The sequence below is a fragment of the Anopheles aquasalis genome, chromosome X, assembly GCF_943734665.1.
Source record: "Anopheles aquasalis chromosome X, idAnoAquaMG_Q_19, whole genome shotgun sequence".
NCBI classification, from domain to species: Eukaryota; Metazoa; Arthropoda; class Insecta; order Diptera; family Culicidae; genus Anopheles; species Anopheles aquasalis.
In genome coordinates, this window is record NC_064876.1 from 5,734,185 (window position 1) to 5,744,169 (window position 9,985).

The window sequence follows — 9,985 nt, forward strand, 5'->3', positions numbered from 1 at the left end:
AAACGGCAAGGACCGATTAAGAGTTTTGCCACGCAGTCTCTCTTTCTCTCTCTCTCTCTCTCTCTCTCTCTCTCTCACTCTTTCTCTCTCTGTCACAAACTCTACTTGCCAGTAGATTAAAGCTTACGGAAGCATCGGGAACCATTCTCCACCCAAATCTACATCGTCACGTGTCGTTGTGTGTGTTGGTGTGGTTTTATTGTTTTTGTTTCCCCCGGTTTTCACTCCCCCCGACTGTTATTTAGCTTTTCCTTTTTCTCTGCGGTCACCGGTACGCCGGAACTGGTGCGTACCAGCCGTACGACTCATGTTTATTCGATTGCAATAATGAGATTATGATCGCACTACGCCAGCAACCTCACGAACCACCGGTTTTTTTGTTTTTCGTTGCCGTTGCTCGTGCCGATGCATGAACGGAGGGTGTTTAGAACGCGAGTAGCGAGACCGCGTGGCGCTGTAAACGCACCCGATTCCAATCCAAATTCAATCTAGCGTCGATTTATTGTGCGTATTTGTGTACTGCGTCCAACCGCACATTCATGCACTCGCGCTAGAAGGGGAGCTGGGGGGTGGGGGCACTCCGAGTATGCACTTCCAGCATCCCCCCCACCCCCCCCGTCCCTATTCCTAATACAACCTAATCGTATTACCGGCAGTCGCGCTGTGTCGCTACTGGAAATGGAAAATATTATCCCGATATTCTGTAGCAGTTCTCTGTGTGCGCGTGCATGTGTAAGTGTGTGCTGCTGGGGAAAATCCATCCGTTTGCCATTTTTCGACCGGCTCCTCATCCGCAGCACAGCGCATAGAGGGGTATTTGAGGCCAAACGCTGGTGAAAACTACCGAGCATTTTGTCTTGCTCATAAGTTTAAAATATTCTACACATAACTAACTGCTACGTTATCATTTTTAGCTGTGAAGTGGAAGGCTATCAATACCAGGTGTATAGGCTTAACATGACCGTTTTTTATCGATAAAAATACAGTTTTTTTAATTAGAAATCCAGAAAATAAATTATTCTAAGTATTTTTCCGTACTAGCTATACGGTGGTAGACATTCGTATGGCCGCACCTAGAGGCTTCAGAGTAAAACGGCAATCAAATACGACCGGATGCATTATTTTACGGTATCAAATTTTTATTGTGTTCGTACACATGTGACTAGTATACGCGTAAAATTTGGTGTCGATACGTGGGTAATTGAGAGTGCTATAGGTCAAAATGTGAGTAATCGTTAGATTTCAGTTGTTTCAAACTGGATATTCGTATGGGCGCAGTGGAAGAAAAACATTGTTTCGCAAAATGTGTTACAAACTATTCATTTGTTGTTTTTGTTTTTGTTCAATAGTAGAACTATTCTAGATTATTTTAAGTTTTATAATTGCTCTTTTTATTTATTTTTTATTATTACTTATTATTTTTTATTTATTTATTTTTTTTTTAATAATTCTCCCAAGGTAACTGACACATAAATCAAGAACGACAAAAAATCAATCTATTTTTGTTAAACGGTAATTCTAATCACTCTGTTGTTTCAATTGTCGGTAGGTATATGAAATCTATCCATAATTCTCTACGAAAAAGGTCCAATAGGTTGGTTAAGCCTCTATCGAAAACGATGAAAATAGTTTCCTAAGGGACTAAAAATCAGTTTTAGCATGAACCAGCGGGAAATTGGCAATTTTTCGGGCAAATTAAAGGCAATTAAAGGCAATAGCCAGACCTATTTTATACATAACGGAGCATAAAGAAATCATAAAATTGGGAGAAAATTACTGTAAAAAAAAAGTTGCTACAGTCAAGATGACAGCCTGGTTTTGGTATGCATGAACATCTACGAGGTCCGAAGAATATTTTGCAGCGCTTTTTATGGTTTGAAGTTTGAAAGATAATCACAGCTTTTTATCAAAACAGAACCTTTGTAAAATCCCGGCAATGCCCGGCAAACATTTAGAAAGCATTTGAAAGCGTAAGGTCCCTAGAATAAAAAAACCTATCGACATTATTCCTCCTGGTTCCTCTTAACCGATTTTTCGATGTTTTTGTGAAAAATGGGTTTTTCAGAATATTTCGTTTTTCGCCAGTTTTCGTTCATCGTGCTGAAATTCTCAAATTCTGCAAATTTCAAGCGAAGCAAGGTGGATTCCGACACCAACAGGATGATTTCATCGTTGTTAAATGATGATAAATGGTTGCAATCTAGAGTGAATTTCATTTTTTTTGGGGTAGGGGAAACGCTATAAATGGGCGACCCCCAAGGGAAATTGCAGATATTAGAGAAGTGAGAGAAGAGCAGATCCATGACAAAAACAAAACGTTTTCGTGCTCATATGTGTTGGATTTGTCAGTGCATTACTTTTTCAGTTGTACATCGAATAGCAATCATATTTACAACGAATAACAGCATTTTGAGGTGTTTGGCCAGGTTTAGGCTCAAATACCCCTCTGTGCGGCGGCTCAGCGGCCCAAAACAGGACTCAGTGGACTATGGTCCACTGCTGGAAATGGTCCAGCGTTTTGAATTGTTGATACAAAAATTTTGTTTTGTGAAATTTGAAGGAGAGGCAAGGAGAGAGAGAGAGAGAGATTAAATTGCGGTGCAGTGTTTAGAACGCAAGAAACTGCGAATAAAGCAGCAAATGCCACCAAAAAAATGGGAGGGAGAGAGGAGAGAGAAAGAGGAATCAGTAAGTATGGCAGTACGATGGTGTTAATGCTTCACCCATAACTCATCGGCATCTTCCATGACCCATCATCATCCATCCATCCATATCCAGCGCGGTCAAAGCTGGCATGACAAAGAAAAACAAGACGAAGAAGAAGACGCGGGTCCTGCAGTACGCCGGATCGTCGTCACAGAAGCAGACACTTCACAACCCTCCCTTCCCTTCGCAATGATCTCTGATTCGGATCCGGTTTCCGTTTGGGGGGTTGTTTCTCGGTGGACCAAGAAGGGAGGGCGGGGGGGGGGGGGGGTGGTGAACATTTTCGGACGGTTTCAAGGACCCAGGACTAGAGCAGCACCTTACGTGGCGCTTAGTGGAGCAGAAAATTGCGCGAAAAGAGGGGTGGCTGTTTTGGGGGGGTGGGGGTGCAATCCGCAATCCCGTGCTGACCCTTGGTGGGTGACGTCAGTACTCGGCGGTATCTCCGATAAAGTCGTGAATACCACCCTCCCCCACTCCCCCCCGATACAAACCACTACCTCCCACCTCCCGGGTGGCATCACAGTACATTCCGAAAGTACGCCCCGGAACTACCCTTAATCAGCCGGTGAGCACCCCCCCCCCACCCCCGCTCCCTCTCTCTCTTTCTTTCTTCCTAACTCACGAATTCCACGCCCGCTTCCTTCACTCCTTCCGTGGACACCTGGCTTGCTCGGTAGCCGTGCCGGAGAGCACTGTTTGTTCCGTGCAGGGTGTGAACCCGTGAAACGGATCTAGCCGATCAGCGGGAGCGTGGAAGCGCGCGTGGCAGTGTGAATAATCGGCGAAAACGCAACTTTTCCCCTGCCCCCCCTTCGGGGATCACCCGCTTGGGGAGGGTGCTTATCCTTGCTGTTCAAACCAGCACCGCCTGGCCGAACACAAGAGCACACCAGAGCCAGAAACCCACCGTGATGCCACGTGCAATGAATATTTTGTCCATCTCTTCCTCTCTCTCTCTTTCTCCGTCTCTCTCTCTCTCTCTCTCTCTTCGTCTCTATCACTCGCTGTCTCTGTCCCGCCAGCGACGAGCGAGCAGGGAGCGAGCGAAGACAAACAACACAAAAAAGTCCCGCCAAATGGAGGCGCCAGGTTGCCCGTACCACCCCAGCACCCTCCCCCGTTAATCGCTGGTAACGGTGAGTGGGTGGTAGATGGGCCCGGTAGGGTGGAAGGTGCCGGATCGAGAGTGTGGAATTGGTGCTTGCTTGCTGGAGGAAATTCGAAACGGAAATAGTAAAGCAAATAGACAGGCCCCGAAATGGCCTACAATTATGCCCGTTCACGTACGTACACTTTCAGCGAGATTGAGCGGTGTCCGGGCACATACAAACACGCACACACACACACAGAGACACACATGGAGACAAGGGGCCGGACACAGCCCGACGACGCCCGTCGAGAGAAGGGTGAATGGAAGATGGAGTGATGAGGCGAAGAAAAATGTTCTCCACTCGCTCCATTCGTAAGCACATAATTAGTTAATGCCGCCAGTTATGAGTGTATGGGAGAGAGAGAGAGAGAGAGAGAGAGAGGGAGAGAGAGCGAGAGTGAATGAATGAATGAATGAATGGTGATATGTTACCGGGCTCCTCTGGCCAGTGCTAAATGGTGGCGAGCCGATGTAAGGAAAAACAGCTAATCTCCCCATTGCATGCCCGCCCAGCATCTCCACACGATTCACACGCACGCACAAACACCACGGCACAGTGAGTGTGGTTTGTGTGCGAACTGAAAACCGGAAAAGCGATGCGTTCGAGTGGCAAATGGCGGCTCCCAAGGTGATCATGGACGCATCAATGGCGATCTGCTCGGGCACGCACGTGGCGAACGTGGACAACGGGCCACGCCACGTCACGCAACTTGTCACCTTGTGGTGCTTGTGCAGTGCGCTAGGGCTGCGGCCTCGATAATGACTCCCTGGAGGCCCCGAGGCTCCATCGTCAGCCTCAAGCCGTAGAGCGAGAGAGAGAGAGAGAGAGAGAGAGACCAGTGTGTCGATGGCAGCTGTCTACTTAAACTGAAGAGACCTGCAGCAGCAGCAGCAGCAATTCTGTGACCCAAGATCTGCCTGGCATCCATCGCGTACGACGGTTATGCAATCGCATCTTCACACGTCACTTCTCATTAGTCTCAACAGCTCTCGGGGCTCAACACCGAGCCTCTACCTTGTTCTTCTTCCTCATCTTCTTCTTCTTCCTCTTCTGTTGCTTCAGCATCTGCCTACCATTAGCATGAATGCCCCCCCCCCCCCCCACCCCCCTTGGTGCAACAACTCGGTGGGCTCGGTCATTTTCATTGTTGTCCGTGGCCCACATCCCCACCCCAGGGTCCCCCTAGGGTCCCCGGGTTTTTTTTTTTTCGCAACGCCAGTGATATGATTTTACAACTGGCCTGGAATTGCACGACGCTACAGGGTGCCGTGGCGACGGGCAAATCGTAAACAGTGCCCCTCCGTGGCAAAGGGGGGGCATGAAGCCGAAACGACAATTTCAGGCGAACGCCCACCATTAGCGCATCGCAGCTTCAAAGACCATCTTCCCTTGGAGGGGGGGAGGGTTGGGCAAGGTTCCTGGACCGCGTCCTAGATTTCTCTCATTAAGGAACCCTGCCCACCCCCCCATCACGTCTCTCTCTTTCGCGCCACTCCTGGTTTTCACTCGGGTGGAGAGAATATCCAATTCCGGTCGTAGTCATGGGTGCACGGTCACCGTCAAGCGACACCGTAGGGAAAGTGTGTACCGCACTACGCTACAACAGTGAGCCCGCAAGCAAGCAAGCGAGCGAGCGAAGCGAACCGGAGACCTGATTGGTTCTTCTTCGTTTTCTTCTTTTTATTTTTTTATCCTTCTAGATACTTATAATAGTTAAATTATTATTAATATTATTATTATTCGCATTTTTCTTCCTTTTTCGTTTGCTTCTTCTTCTTGGGTACCCTAGGCTACCGTTCTGGAGTCTGTTGAACGGTCTTCCTAGGATAGCATGCATCTACCAGGTGTACCAATTTGATATGAGCCGTTTTGGGTGAACATTAAAACAACTTTTTTTTTTAATGAAACGGCAAATCATATCTGATTCAAACTACTGTCTATTGTTGGAGACACATTTCATCTATCTTTCAGTTAGTTTGTGGCGGGGTAGTCAAAAACTTGTTGATCTGGTGACCAAAACCAGTCAGAGATTCAAATTTTCACCTCCTCATAGGACCTGGGGTGCTGCTCAGCCCGCGCGTGTGTAATGGATGAAAATAAATGATAATCAGAAAGTTCCAAGTCTAGTGAATACTGCGGGGGGGGGGGGGGGGATAGCAGCTCCCAACCAAGCTCCTTTGCAATATCCGGAACAGGTTTTACTCGATGTGCTGGAGCATTGTTAAGTTGTAAATTTACCTTCCCATGTCATGACGTCCATTTCGGTCGTTTCTCGATCAATGATCGATTTATTATTTGTTGTCGGTATTGAGCTTTGTTAACTGTTTCATCAGGTTTTAGCTGCTCGTGGAACACGTGCCCTGTCTGGTCCCACTAAACATGCACTAAACAGTTTGCACTTGATGTTGGTCATTGCCCAGCACTAACCATGATTTTTTTTTTATTATTTAATGCGATTTTGATTTATTTTCAAGCATTCGATGGGAAGCATGGGAGCAGTTTTCTTCAAATGGAAGCAAAAGATTAATGCTTCCCGCATTTCGTCATTTTTTGGAACAAAAATGGTCATTTTCAACACGATACCAAACCAATAATTACCCTCTCTCTCTCTCTGCCCTCTCTTTCTCCTTTCTCATACCAATAATTAATTGACATTGATGAGTTATGATCATAAAGAGCAGCCAGTCCACAGTTGACTCGCAAAAAATCCCTCAATTGTGCGATTCGCCAATGTTGTCTTCGTTAAAACCACTACGAAATGGTCACGCTGGATTCGATACCATGTGTTAAATACCGATGGCAATTGAAATCTTGTTGCTAAATGGAAAGCAATGCTCTCCACTTCCAAGGTCATCATTCCCGAGAACACACTTGGTAGTTTCTGCTTTCATTTGGCGGAAAAGCCATGCATGCTGGTAATGCAATGATTTGTGTCTTCACACTTTGCATTCAGACTTTTCCAATCCTGCTTAGAGAAATAGACACGCAAATTGTGCAGAGTATACAATGAAGTTGATTTTGCCACCTCTTTCATAAGTTGCGGTAGATGTACTGCTCTCTTCTTTCTATTTCTCTCTCTCTCTCTCTTTCTTTGTTTTTTTTTTGATCAAATTGGGATTAAATTGCTATAGAAAGACCAACAACGAGCTATTGCTTTAACCCTACCATCAACCTGCTTTAAATTGCGAGGCATAAGGGAACGCGGAGGGTGAAAGAATGGAGTAAAATTAAATGAATTAGAAACTGCCCTGTCAATCTCTTGCTTATAAAAAGTTCGATATTGTAACGGTGTATCACCTGTTCAGCAGCTTCTATAGTGCATTTGGAGGTCCTGTAGCTGCGCGAATTTCCGCGAGAGTTTCCCGAGAGTGAGCCGAGAATAGAGAATTGAGAATGCCAAATGTCAAAAAATGTATGTGGATTTGATATTCTCAATTCTCAATTTTCGCTGCCGTTAAGAAGCACTCTAAAAGAGCTGTTTTCATACATCCAAACACTAAATTAAGATCTTTACTCTTATTAGAGCCATTTGAAACTAGCGATTGACCACTAATTACCAGAATTTGTCAACAAAACAGGTGTTCTGTTCTATTACGACGACGTAAAGAAACACGAGTTTGTATTGACTTGTCAGAAACACCGAGAGATCTAAGCAAGATACATCCAACATGTAGTTCCTAGTTTAAAATAAAAAAACATGTAGTTCCCACCTAGCACTAAGTGATTGGCACCTTTTCGGTTCACTGTAAAATATTCTAAATGGTAAAAGAGTGGAATCAATAGCAGGCAATAAAAATCCATTGCTTGACTATTTCGGCAATAAGAAACCCAACATTTGAGACTGTAAATATGTTCATCATTCATACGATTATGAAATTTAGTTGACGAGTGGCGGAGGGAAGAGCAATTGCATAGAACAACCAGCCAACCGGTGCATTCGCGAAGGAATTCGTGTAGATGCTCGAAGGGACGTTTAACGTCCTGCACATCCACTTTAAACGATTTCGCAAGTGACTAATCGAAGGGGACGAAAAAGCGTTTGAATGGGGTTTTGACGAATGTGTAAAAACCTCGAACTACCCGAAAGGATCGCGCTGCACTTGTAAAAAAAAAAAGAAGAGGGGCCCGTTATCACAGCGTGGCCAGGGTCCCCCCGGAGGATAAAGACGGCCCTGCCACCACCCTCCTTTCCCTCCCAAACCACTTCCGCTCGGAGACTAGTTGTTGCTTGTTGCGGATTCATTGCATTATCACCAGCTTCTACCGCTGCTACTGCTGCTGTTCGCATGATTTGGAAGACGATGTCGCGGAAGTCACCAAAAATCCCAGGATCCATCGGTCGTACCATGTGTGAGCGTATGTGTGTATTTCGGTATGCGTGGTTCTTGGAAAAGAAACCGCTTTCCCTCCCCCTGCCTGACTGCCTGCCTGCCTGCCTGGCAGCTCAACAAACACAGCAACCAAACCCCAGAAGGGCCCCCAGACCCGCCCCGTCACAACCCCTTTCACGATGGCTTCCCCCCAATTCCGGTGGGGAAGGGGGTGAAATGGGCTGGGAGCGGGAATGAAACCGCATCCTTCGTGGCTTGCGTTTCGCGTTCCCGCGAGCTCCTAACAGCTCCCCCGGTCGCCCCGTGAGTAGTACCGTACGGTTGTGCTGCCTTGCACAACTGCCATTTCCATTCCGCAAAACCCGGCAACAGCAGCAGCAGCAACAGCAGCAACAGCAACCGGTGTCTAATAGCAGAAGCAGCATCAAGATGAAGCAAGTGCTACTCCATCTTCCGGTGCGAGATGGGGCCACTAAATTAACTGGTTGATACACATAAATCATGAATATTTTATTCCTCTCGGTATCATTACGGTGCCCGGTGCCTTGGCTGGGCTGCGCTGGGCTGGGCTGACTGCCTGTGCCCCCGAAGATCGACGAAGTGGCAAGGGCAACGAATACGTACGCACGCATGCAAGCGAAGCGAGACTAGCAGGTAGCAGGAGAGCGAGAGAAGCCGCATGGTTTTTGGGGCGAGTGGAACGCAAGCGAACGCTTGCACGCTCCTTCGCCGTGGCTGCTAGGGGATGTGCTAATTTGCGCGTGTGTGCGTGTTTGGGAATGGGGGGGTGGGGGTGCGGGTGCGGTTGTTTAAGGAGTCGTCGTCTGTGCTGTGCTGTGCTGTGGTCTCGAGCCTCCAACAACAGGCGAGACGAGGCGGTGGTTCGAGACGGAGTTTGAGTGACTTCTTGAGTCGCACAAGGGATGATTTTAGGCGTGTGGAGGGAGGGAGCGAGGGCGACACATCGACACATTACGCGTGATGGTGGTGGAGATGACGACGACGACGACGGTGACGATATGGTGAGAATGGGCGGGATGGGCGGGGCGGGTGTCGAAGTGGCGTTATAATCTGGCGTCAAAATCAGCCACCCTACCGCCTCGCCCCTACGGTCACAGATTTTGGCCCTTCTTCTTCTTCTTCTTCTTCTCTACCAGCACGGGAGCGGCGCTGCGAGCGCTTTTGTGGTTGATATACTCCCCCCCCTCCCCATCACCCCATCCCGTCCGACCCCCCCTCCGGGGGCAACCCATACAGCGGCGTGTGCGGGGCCGTTCGGAGAAAAGTTTTCCCTTTCCCGCAGAGCGCACACATACACATCCTTCGCTGCGCGCGAATCCTAAAACATACGTCCGAGCTTGTGAGTTCGGAGCCGTATTTAGGCGCCCTTTCAGCAGCTCGCTCCTCATCAAACCACACCCCTCCGCCGTCGCGTCATGTGGCTGTTTTTCATTATGCCCCGCGCGCGCGTATCGGTTCTGCTGCTGCTGTGGTGCCGTGATTGACGTGGTAACGTACGAAATTCCAGCATCACACACAAGCACACACGCGACAGACACACTGAGGCACACATCTTCACCCCCTCCCCTCTGTCCCACACGTAGAGCCATAAAATGGCTGCTCATAATGTCGCTGGCCGTATTCGGGGCGCAATGCAATGCGTAGAGTATACCTGCAGGCGCAAATCACCATTCACCGAATTCCGAGGAGGTGCGCATCGGTGATTGCGTGGCGGTGCGTTGCTTGCTGCCCCTTTTATTTGCACGCTGGATACTGAGCGATGATGGGTGTTCC